Raw genomic sequence first — 12553 nt, forward strand, 5'->3', positions numbered from 1 at the left:
AGTCAAGCTACAGCTGAATTATACAAATTCAGGTTTAGATAATGTTTTTAGGAACTTCAAAGACTCAGAAATCTTTCTGTAAGGAAGCAGGCCTTATATATATTGCTTAGCTAAAATCTTACCTTTCTTACAGACAGGAAATCTGGGAGAAGAATTCCATTATTCCTTTCTCTGAGACTTTCATTCCCCCACTAGGATTAAGACAACAGAGGAATTCTGAGATATTTTAACATGATGTCCTAAATCTTAATGAAATTCATCAGTTATTAAGCATATAAAATAAGTTATGGTGTCATCCTTTAAGGAGATTATAATCTAAAGGGTGAAATGTCTCATAAAAAATGTAATGTTAAGCAAAAACAAATAAAATGAATGCCAGAAAAGTTGTAAATATTATAAGTCAAAACCAACTGATTAAGATAGACTTATGTCATAAAGAAGGGGAACCTAGAAGACTTCTTGTTTCTGGTCTGACATGTAAAGAGCTTATAAGTTGTCATTCTTGTCCTCACAACAAGAAAAAAGTGGACAGTCTGAAAATCAACAGCTCTTTTAAATCCATCAGAGACTGAGTACACAGGGTACAGTTATCCCCCAAACTGGATAGATTGGCAGATACAGAAAATCACAGATTATAGGGAGCAGAAGCCAGAGCTAGAGCCTGGTAGAAGCATTTAAAGAGTAATTGAGTTATTTCTGAAGATTCAGAGTAGATCTAGCTTGAGAGATAAAAACTCCTGGGGGCCCATGCTTAGGGGGTCCCTACAGTTTCATGAGTTTTACCTCCAAAGCCCCATGAGGTTCTCAGGATGAAGACTTGATAAAGTTGTCCTCATGCTTCTAGAAGAGGAGAGAAAAAATAACCATTTCAAAATATGTCCAGAATGTTCTGTTCTCCTTAACAGAAGTCCATCCTCAAAGGAAACTACTTTACCAGAGCTTAAACTATTTGGTTTCACCACAGCCTGACTTGGGGGAAGGGATACAGTAAACTCCAGTACCCTGTAGCCATATGCGAGGGAATAGAGATACAAAACTCCAGCCCCTTTAGTTTTTCATGTGGGGAAAGAGAAATACTCAACTCTAGTCCCCTCTAGCCTTCCTGTCTCACCTAAGAGGGCAAAAAGGCAGAAAAGAACTTGTGAAAGTCACAGCCCAAGGACACAGTCTCACTAGGAGACTGAGACTTAATCATAGGATTATAGACCGTTTCTTCTCTCTACACATTAGGGCTCTGCCTAGTAACAGGGGGTTACTACTGAAAGAACAGAAAGCCTCAGAAAGCCTCTAGGAAAAAACAAAGACAACAGGGAAGATAGGAAAATACAGCTGCTAATATGACAGTTACAGCAAACAGAAAACAGTCTAACTCCTTGCCAATAAACATAAAACTTCCCAATAAAGGTCTGTTTATGTCACTTCCCTTTACCCAATACACAATTTCTGGCTTTAAACAAAAAAATTGCAAGGCATGTAAAAGGCAAAAAACACAGTATGAAGAGAAAAAGCAAGTGACAGTACCAGAATTAGATATAGCAGATATTTTAGAATTATCCGACTAGGAATTTTAAATAACTATGATTAATATACTAAGAGAATGGGAAAAGTGGAAAACAAAAGTATTCATGGAAATTTTAAGCAGAGAAAGGGAAAATCTAAGCATCAAAAGGAAATACTGAAAATCAAAAATACTTCAATAAAATGAAGAATGCCTAAGATGGGCTCATCAGTACACTGGCCAGGGTCAAGGCAAGGATTAGGAAACTTGGAGATATGTCAATAGAAACTTCCCAAACTGAAAAAACAAAGCAAAAATGAATGGAAAAAAAAAAACAAACGGAACAGCATATCCAAGAACTGTGTGGCAATTACAAAAGGTGTAGCACACATGTAATGGAAATACTAGAAGGACAAGATAGAGGGAAAGGAACAGAAGAAATATTTGAAGTAACAATGGCCGAAAAATTTCCCAAATTAATGAGAGACTCCAAACTACAGATCCAGAAAGCTCACAAAACACTAAGAAAGATACATATTAACAAATCTACTGCTATGCATATTATAGTCAAAATGGAAAATCAAAAAGAAAAAAATCTTGAAGGAAGACAGAGGGAAAAAAAAAATCTCCTTACACATACAGGAACAAAGAGAAGAATTACTTTAGACTTACTTTCAGAAACCAGGCATTAAAGAATAGAGTGGTGTGAAATTGTTGGTGATGAAAGAAAAAATTCCACCAACCTAGAATTTTGTATCCAGTGAAATTTTCCTTTAAAAGTGTGGAAATAAAGACTTCCTCAGATGAACAAAAGTTAAAGGAATTTGTTACCATACCACCAGATCTGCCCTGTAAAAAATGTTAAAAGAAAGTCTTCAGAGAGAAGGAAAATAGTATAGGTCAGAAAGTTGGATCTACAAAAAGAAAGGAAGAGAGTTAGAGAAGGAATAAATTAAGGTAAATATTATATGTGTGTATATATATATTTATATATATATATATATATTCTTAATCGAACAAATAAACTGTTCCAAATAACAATAACAATGATATATTGGGTGATTATACTTTATGGATAAGTGAATAAGTGATATAAATGACAGTGATGTTATAAAGGACAGGAGGGAGGAATTGGAAATACTCTGCTATAAGGTAACTTCACTACCCATGAAATGGCTTAGTGTTATTTGAAAGCAGATTTAAATAAGTTGTAAAATGTATATTACAAACTCCAGGGAAATCACTTAATTTTTTTAAAAAATAAGTATAATTAACATGATAAAAGAGGAGAGAAAAATGAATCATATAAAATGGTCAGTTAACACCAGAGAAGGCAACAAAAGAGTGGAAGACAAGATTTTAAAAAAAGAAGAAACAAGGACATGAATAGAAAACAGTAACAAATATGATAGCTACCTATCCAACTATCATAATCACTTTAAATATGATTGGTCTAAATACACCAATTAAAGACATAGACTGACCCATGAATATTAGTGACCTGGGATATTGATGATTTTGCTTGTACTTACTTAAACAAAATACTTCTTGTATAATCAGGTATCAAGTAAAAAAAAAAGAAAAGGGCTTCCCTGGTGGCACAGTGGTTGAGAATCTGCCTGCCAATGCAGGGGACACGGGTTCGAGCCCTGGTCTGGGAAGATCCCACATGCCGTGGAGCAACTAGGCCCGTGAGCCACAATTACTGAGCCTGCGTGTCTGGAGCCTGTGCTCTGCAACAAGAGAGGCTGTGATAATGAGAGGCCCATGCACCGCAATGAAGAGTGGCCCCCACTTGCACCAACTGGGGAAAGCCCTCGCACAGAAACGAAGACCCAACACAGCCAAAAATAAATAAATAAATAAATAAAATTAAAAAAACAAAAACAAAAAAAAAAACAAAAGCAACAACAACAAAAAGAAAAAATAATGGAGACAAAGTAGATAAGAAAACCCAGGAGCCAGCCATGCTGAGAACCACCCTCCCACCAGTGGGCTGGCACAATCGCTGGGACTGCCTGAACAGTGCAGCCAGCCCAGTCAACACCCAGCCCTACACACCAGTGGGCTTGAAGCCATTGCACAAGGAAAGGCCTGGCAGCCAAATGGGCTGGGGACTAACCCCACCTACCAGTGTGCCCATAGTAATTGAACCCATCACAACAGAAGGGCTCATGCAGCCCACACAGAAGACACTCCTAGAGCACACAGCTCTGCCGACCAGAAGGTTTATGCTGCTGTGCCCCTTAGGACGTCTCCTATAAAAGGCCAATTTTCCAAAATCAGGAAATGTAACCAACCTACTTAATACATAGAAATATACATAGAAAATTAGGCAAAGTGAGGAGACAGAGGAATGTGTTCCAAACAAAGGAACAAGACAAAACCACAGAAGAAGAACATAGTGAAGTGGAAATAAGCAATCTACCCAATAAAGAGTTCAATTTAATAATCATAAAGATGCTCAATGAAGTCAGGAGAAGAATAGATGAACACAGTGAGAAGCTTAACAAATAGGTAGAAAATATGAAGAAGAACTAAACAGAAATGAAGAATACAATAACCTAAATAAAAAATGAACTAGAAGGGATCAATAGTAGATTAGATGATACAGAGGAATGCATTGGCAAAATGGAAGACAAAGTAGTGGAAATCACTCAAGCTGAACAGAAAAAAGGAAAAGAATTTTAAAAAATGAGAACAGTTTAGAAGACATCTGGGACAACATCAAGCATTCTAACATCAACATGCTGGGGGGGCAGGAGGAAAAGAGAGGGCAGAGAACTTATTTGAAGAAATAATATCTGAAAACTTCCCTACCCTGGGAAAGGAAATGGACATCCAGGTCCAGGAAGCACAGATAGTCCCAAACAAGGTGAAACCAAACAGATCCACATGAAGACAAATTATAATTAAAATGACAAAAAATAAAGAGAAAATCTTAAAAACAGTAATATGCAAGCAGCTGGTTACTTTGAAGGGAACTTCCATAAAACAATCAGACCCTTATCAGCAGAAACTTTGCAGGCCAGAAATGACTGGCATGATGAAAGTGATTAATGGCAAAAACCTACAACCAAGAATAAACAATCTGGTAAGGCTGTCGTTCATATTTGAAGGAGAGATAGTTTTACAGACAAGCAAAAACTAAAGAGTTCAGCACCACTAAAACTGCTTTGCAAGAAATGTTAAAAGAACTTCTTTAAGCGGGAAAGACCACAACTAGAAATATAAAAATTATGAAAGGAAATGTCTCATTGGTAAAGGCAAACATACAGGAAAGGTAGTAGATCAACCACTTAAAAGCTGGTAGTAAGGTTAAAAGATAAAAGTAGTAAAATCATCTATATCCACAATAAGTAGTTAAGTGATATACAAAACAAAAAAATGTAAAATATGACATCAAAAACATTACCTGTGAGGGATGGAGAATAAAATGCAGGGTTGTTAGAATCTGTTTGAACTTAAGAGATCATCCACTTAATATATGAACCACATGGTAAACACAAACCAAAAATCTATAATAGATACACAAAAAAAGGAGAAAGTGTTCAAACATAACATTAAAGATAGTCATCAAATCACAAGGGAAGAGAGCAAAAGGTAAGAAAGGAACAAAAGAGAACTTCAAAAACAATCAGAAAACAAAATGACAGTAAGTACATATCTATCAATAATTACTTTAAATGTAAATGGACTAAATATTCCAACCAAGAGAAACAGGTTTGGTTATATGGATTAAAAAACAAGATTCATACATATGCTGTTTATAAGAGATTCACTTCAGATCTAAAGACACATACAGACCGAAACTGAGAAGATGGGAAAAGGTGCTTCATGCAGATGGAAATGAAGAAAGCTAGGGTAGCAATACTTATATCAGACAACACAGACTTTAAAACAAAGACTGTAGCAAGAGAAAGAAGGGCGTTACATAATTATAAAAGGATCAATCCAACAAGTAGATATAACAATTATAAATATACGTGAACTCAACATAAGAGCACCCAAATACATAGCAAATACTATCAAACATAAAGGGAGAAATTGACAGTAACAAAATAATAGTAGGTGACATTTACACCCCACTTACATCAGTGGATCTATCACTCAGACAAAAATCAATAATGAAACATTGGCCTTAAATAACACATTAGATCAGATGGAATTAAAAGATACATACATAGAACATGCCATCCAAAAGCTGCAGAATAACATTCTTTTCAAGTGCACATGGAACATTTTCCAGGATAGATCACATGTTGGGCCACAAACAAGTCCCAATAAATTTAGCAAGGTTGAAATCATATCAAGCACCTTTTCCCACCACAACGCTATGAGACTAGAAATCAGTCATAATGAAATGAACTGCAAAAACACAAACATGTGGAGGCTACACAATATGCTACTGAACAATCAATGTGTCGTTAAGAAATCAAAGAGGAAATTAAAAATACCTGGAGACAAATGGAAATGGAAAAAAAATAATTCAAAATCTATAACAAAATTCAAATCTATAAAAAAATATTTCAAAATCTATAACAAAAGCAATTCTAAGAGGGTTGTTTATAGTGATATAAATCCATTCCTGGAAAGAAGAAAAATCTTCAACAACTTAACCTTACACATAAAGGAACTAGAAAAAAAAACCCAAAGATAGTAGAAAGAAAGAAATAATAAAGATCAGAGCAGAAATAAATGATATAGGGACAAAAATAGTAATGATCAAGGAAACTAAGAGTTGGTTCTGTTAAAAGGTAAACAACATTGTTAAACCTTTAGGCAGACCCATGAAGAAAAAAAGAGAGAAGACCCAACTAAATAAAATCAGCAATGAAAAAGGAGAATTTAAACCAATACCACAGAAATACAAAGGATCCTAAGAGTTTACCTCAAACAATTACATGCCAATAAAATGGACAACCTAGAAGAAATGGAAAAATTCCTAGAAATGTACAATCTCCCAGGATTGACTCTGAAAGAAATAGAAAATATGACCAGACCAGTAAGGAAATCAAATTAATAATAGAAAAACTCCCAACAAATAAAAGTCCAGTACCAGATGGCTTCACAGGTAAATTCTACCATACATTTAAAGAAGAGTGAATGCCTATCATTCTCAAACTATTCCAAAATATTGAAAAGGAAAGAATGTTTCCGAACTAATTCCATGAAGCCAACATCACACTTATACCAAAATCAGACAAAGATACAACAAAAAATAAAATTAGAGTCCAATATCACTGATGAACATAGATGCAAAAATTCTCAACAAAATATTAGCAAACTGAATCAGCAATTGATTAAAAAGATCATATACCATGATCAAGTGGAATTTATTACAGGGATGCAAGGATGCTCAATATCTGCAACTCAGTCAACATAATATACCACATTAGCAAAAAAAAAGATAAAAATCATCTCAATAGATTCAGAAAAGGCTTTTGATAAAATCCAACATCCATTTATGATTAAAAACTCTTAATAATATTGGTATAGAGGGAAGATATCTCAACATAATAAAGGCCATATATTACAGACCTACATCCAACAGAGTACACAATGGTGAAAAGCTCATAACACTTCATCTAAGGTCAGGAACAAGACAAGGATACCCGCTCTCACCACTTTTATTAAAGATCATTCTAGCCACAGCAATCAGTTAAGAAAAAATAAATAAAACAACCCAAATTGGAAGGGAAGTAAAAACTGTCACTGTTTGTAAACGATGTGATACTATATAGAGAACACTCTAAAGATACCACCCCAAATTATTAGAGCTAAAAAACTAATTCAGTAAAGTTGTAGAAAACAAAATTAATATACAGAAGTCTATTGCATTTATATACACTAACAATGAACTATCTGAAAGAGAACTTAAGTAAACAATTTCATTTGCAATTGCATTAAAAAGAATGAAATACCTAGGAATAAGCCACACCAAGAAGTTAAAAGTTTTGTACTCAGAAAACTGTAAGACATTGATGAAAGAAATTGAAGATGACACAAACAAATAGAAGGAAACACTATGCTCATGGATTGGAAAAATTAATATTGTTAAAATGACCATACTACCCAAGGCAATCTACAGATTCAATGCAGACTCTATCAAAATACCCATGGCATTTTTCACAGAACTAGAACAAATAATTCTAAAATTTATATGGAAACACAAAAGACCCCAAAACAATCTTGAGAAAGAAAAACAAAGCTGGAGGTGTCATGCTCCCTGATTCCAAGCTGTACTTCAAAGCTATAGTAATCCAAACAGTATGGTACTGGCACAAGAACAGACACATAGTTCAATGAAACAGAATAGGGAGCCCAGATATGATCCGAAACTCACATGGTCAATAAATCTCTGGCAAAGGAGGCAAACTTTACAATGGGGAAAAGACAGCCTCTTCAGTAAATAGTGTTGGGAAACTGGACAGCTACATGGAAAAGAATCAAACTGGACTACTTTCTCACACAATATACAAAAATAAACTCAAAACAGATTAAAGACTTAAAAGTAAAACCTGAAACATAAAACTCTTATAACAAAACATAGGCAGTAAGTTCTTTGGCATCCATCTTAGCAATATATTTTTGGATATGTGTCCTCAGACAAGGGAAACTAAAGCAAAAATAATCAATTGTGACTACCTAAAACTAAAAAAAACTTTTGCACAGTGAAGGAAACTATTAATAAAAGAAAAGTCTACCTACTGAATGGGAGAAGATATTTGTAAAAGATATATCTGATAAGGCATTAATATGCAAAATATACAAAGGACTCATACAACTCAACATCAAAAAATCACCTGATTACAAAATGGGCAGTGGACCTGAATAGACATTTTTCCAAAGAAGACATGCAGATGGCCAACAGACGCATGAAGGGATGCTCAACATCACTAATCATCAGGGAAATGCAAATCAAAACCAAAATGAGATCTCACCTCATGCCTGTCAAAAAGATAAGAAATAACAAATATTGGCAAGGATTTGGAGAAAAGGAACTCTCATGCACTGTTGATGGAATGTAAATTGGTGTAGCCACTATGTAAAATGATATGGACATTCCTCAAAAAAATGAAAACAGAACTACCATACCATCCAGCAGTTCCACTCCTGGGTATTTATCTGAGGAAACCAAAAATACTAATTTGAAAGAAAAAATATGTACCTAACTGTTCATAGCAGCATTATTTATAGTAGCCAAGATAATGGAAGCCACCTAAATGTCTACAACTGATGAATGGTTAAAGAAGAGGTGGAATAATAATAAATAATGCAATCTTGCCATTTGAAACAATGTGGATGGGCCTGGAGGGTATTATGCTTAGAGAAATGTCAGACAGAGAAAGACAAATACTGTATGTTTTCACTTATATGCGGAATTTAAAAAACAAATCAAATTAACAAATATTACAAAACATATACAGACTCACAGATTCAGAGAACAAACTAGTTGTTACCACAAGGGGCAAGTGTGGGGGGAAGGGCAAAATAGGTGATGGGGATTAAGAGGTACAAACTACAGGTAATAAAACAAATAAATCTTAGGGATGTAATGAACAACACAGGGAATAGAGTCAATATTTTATAATAACTTTGTATGGTGCATTATCTATAAAAGTATCGAATCACCAAGTGTACACCTGAAGCTAATATAACATTGTAAGTCAATTATATTTCAATTAAAAATAAAGAAATAGCCCAATTAAAAAAGGGTCAAAGACCTGAACAGACACCTCATCAAATAAGCTATACAGATGACAATCATACGAAAATATACTCAACATCATATGCCATTAGGGAGTTTCAGATTAAAACAAAATGAGATACCCCTGCACACCTATTGGAATGGCTAAAATCCAAAACTTCATCAACATTAATTGCTGGTATGGATTTGGAGCAAGAGGAGCTCTCATTCATTGCTGGTGGGAATTCAATATGGGACAGCCATATTGGAAAGCATTTGGCAGTTTCTCACAAAGCTAAACAGAGTCTCCCTTGTTTATCAAATGAATTGAAAATTTATGTCCTCACAAAAGTCTGCACACAAATGTTTATAGCAGCTCTATTCATAATTGCTAAAAGTTGGAAGCAAAGCACAGTATCCTTCAATAGCTGAATGAGTAAAACTGTGGTATATCCATGCCATGGAAGAATAGTTAGCAATAAAAACAAATGAGCTGTGATGCCTGGAAAAGACTAGTGCATATTTCTAAGTGAAACAAAGCCAGTCTGAAAAAACTAAATACTGTATGAGTCCACTTATATGGCATTCAGGAAAAGGCAAATCTATAGAGACATTAAAAGCCAAGTGTAAGAGGAGGGGTGAATAGAGAGAGCAGAGGGGATTTTTAAGGCCAGTTAAACTATTCTGTATTATACTGTAATGGTAGATACATGATACTGTGCATTTGTGAAAATCCTTAGAATTTGCAACACAAAGAATGAACCCTATTGCACACTATGGACAGTAGTTAATAATAATGTATCAATATTGATTCATCCATTGTAGCAAGTGTACCTCACTAATCCATGATGTTACTTAGAGGGGAAACTGCTGGTGGAGGGGAAGTATATGGAAATTCTCTGTAAATTCTGCTCATTTCTTTTCCTGTAAACCTAAAACTGCTCTAAAATTAAAGTCCATTGATTAACAAAAGGAGGAGGACTTTTACCATACCCAAATAAATGTGTTAGAGTGGTAGATTCCAGAGAGAGGCATCAACAAAAGTGAAGGCTAAGGTGAGTTAAAATTGTAGAGAGCTACAACTAGTCCAGAGGGGCTAGAGTAGAGCATACACAGAGGGATACAGTGAGATATCAAAGCTAGAAAGGTATTTTCACATGAAACCAAAGAGCTTATATTTTACTCTAGAGACAGTGAGTAGCCACTGAAAGTCTTAAAATTGGAGTGGAAAGGCAAATTAAATGGCATAGGAAAACCAGGAAGACAGGTTACCTTCTAGGCATGGTGGGATTGGTGCCTGACTGTAGAATGCAATATATCACAGAGGAAAACATGACTTGGAAACCAAATGAATGTGATATTTTAGAGGGAAGATTAGAGTATTATTGAAGTTTGTAACCTTAATGGCTGGGAGGAGGTGGTGCCATACACTTACATAAAAGTTATAGGAGTTGCCAGAATACCAAGATGCATTAGAAAGAGTGCTTATAGTCGTCTGCCTGATGTCCTTGTGGTTGACAGGAAAGAAAAAATCCATTTTGGTGATTTTTAAAAAGAGTTTGTCTTCATTACCATTCTATTAAAAGTTGCTGTACATTTCTGACATGTGACTAAATGAGCCAGATTGCTGGAGTGTTGTGTACTATTGATGGCTCTTAATGTTTCCAGCTTTGGGAAAAGGTTGACTTACATAATTCAGTATTTGCATATGCTTTGCATGTGCAGCTCAACTGGGGTCACTGTTAAACTTGCCTGTAATATAAATATTAGTTTAAATTCCAGGGTACTATAGTCAATTCATGGTTAGTTATTGTAGGTAATGACCTGAAATTGTGACTTTTAAGCCCTTCATGGTTATTTGAAATGTTTAATGAATTATATTTTAAAACTGTCAATGGGCTGTTAAATTCTGTTTGTGGTTTGCATTTAGTTTGCATGTCAATTGGACTTTAAGTAGGCATATGACTTGATACCGCCAGATGGTATCTGGATGATGCTGGAAAACTTTGGAGAATGAGGAAAGATTATTATACTGCTAAGGGAAATGTAAATTGAACAAAAGTTTATTTAAGCATTTGAGAGGTAAATGGAGGCACTGATGGCTACTTTTCATCTACGGTTTGATCAATTTTCTATTAAAATACTGAGTACATAAAGAAGAATTGGAAGTCTATAATTATCTTGGGTTTGTGGTAAATGAGGACCTTATATAGAAATCTACGTATGTTATTGATGGTTGCTATTATATGGAGCATAAAGTGAAGGTTCTTAGGGGAAGATAAATAGTGATTAATTTATGTTATGGAATATCCTATCATTATAGCAAAGCTGTATGATGGTTAACGTATAAAATGCATATATATCTAAGTAATTTTGAAAGCTTAACTGAAAATAAACTAATTTAAAACGGTGTGCAGAAATCCATTTTGAATTCGGTGTTTACATTGTGTTCAGGCTTTAAATTAATAATCACAGGAAAAAGTTTTCACAACTGAAAAGTATGTTTTGATAGATTGCTCCTAAAAAGGATTCAGAGACTGAGCCATAAGTGAAGTGATGGGGAAAAGTTTAAAATACTTTATTAATATTTTTTGGGGATTTGGAGTCATAGGAAGTATAGAATATGTTTCCCTTCTGGGGTTCCATGCAAAATTTGTTTCTAGCTTTTTTTTTATCCTTGTGTAATTCTGATAACAGTGCATTTTGTGGCTATCTTTATCAGAAATATTGGTGATGGTTGTATTCTTTATTTACGAGTTTCTTTAATAGAGATAACCACTTTAATGTATGAGACCTGTCATATCCAGAAGTTTGTTTTATTCTGCTGCTTTTGAAATTGTTTTGTTAATGACTTTAATTCAACCATTATTGTTGAACCCAGGAGATGGACTTCAAATCAATTCACAATGTTTCTTCCTTCTAGCCTCCTTTTGGTCCTAAAAATATGTGTGTAAAGTGTTTGTATTGCTGTTGCTGTTGTTTTGAGGAATGATAGTTAAGGGGCCTCTGAATATATTTCCTATAGATTCATTGTTGTACACTTGCTGTTGTGATATGGGAAGCAAGAAAAAATGAGGGGATGGCAAAGAGGAAAAAGGGATGTTATTAACAGTTGATAATTGTGTGCAAGATGAACACAAACATTGTCCATAGTAGAATGTTAATAGTCTGTAATAATTTAGGAAAATTTTAGGTAAGCATGTTTTAGAACATCTGTTAAAGATTGCTAGTTCCTGGGCTCATGTCCAAAAGAAGGCAAGATTACTATCAAGACAATAGTTTAAAATACATTATAAAGTGCTATGGTTTACTTATTGTAGTCATGTTAGCATCCGTAATGTTAGGCTAACTTTCCTTATCCTCTG

At 34.6% G+C, this 12553-nt stretch overlaps 1 protein-coding gene across 1 annotated transcript in view; it reads left to right on the forward strand.

Moving 5' to 3' along the window:
- DACH2 (dachshund family transcription factor 2) overlaps positions 1-12553 on the forward strand; it is a 605734-nt gene that overhangs the window by 455242 nt on the left and 137939 nt on the right. The gene's annotated exons all lie outside the window — the stretch shown is intronic.

The sequence above is a fragment of the Balaenoptera musculus genome, chromosome X (genome assembly GCF_009873245.2).
Source record: "Balaenoptera musculus isolate JJ_BM4_2016_0621 chromosome X, mBalMus1.pri.v3, whole genome shotgun sequence".
In the NCBI taxonomy this organism is placed as follows: Eukaryota; Metazoa; Chordata; class Mammalia; order Artiodactyla; family Balaenopteridae; genus Balaenoptera; species Balaenoptera musculus.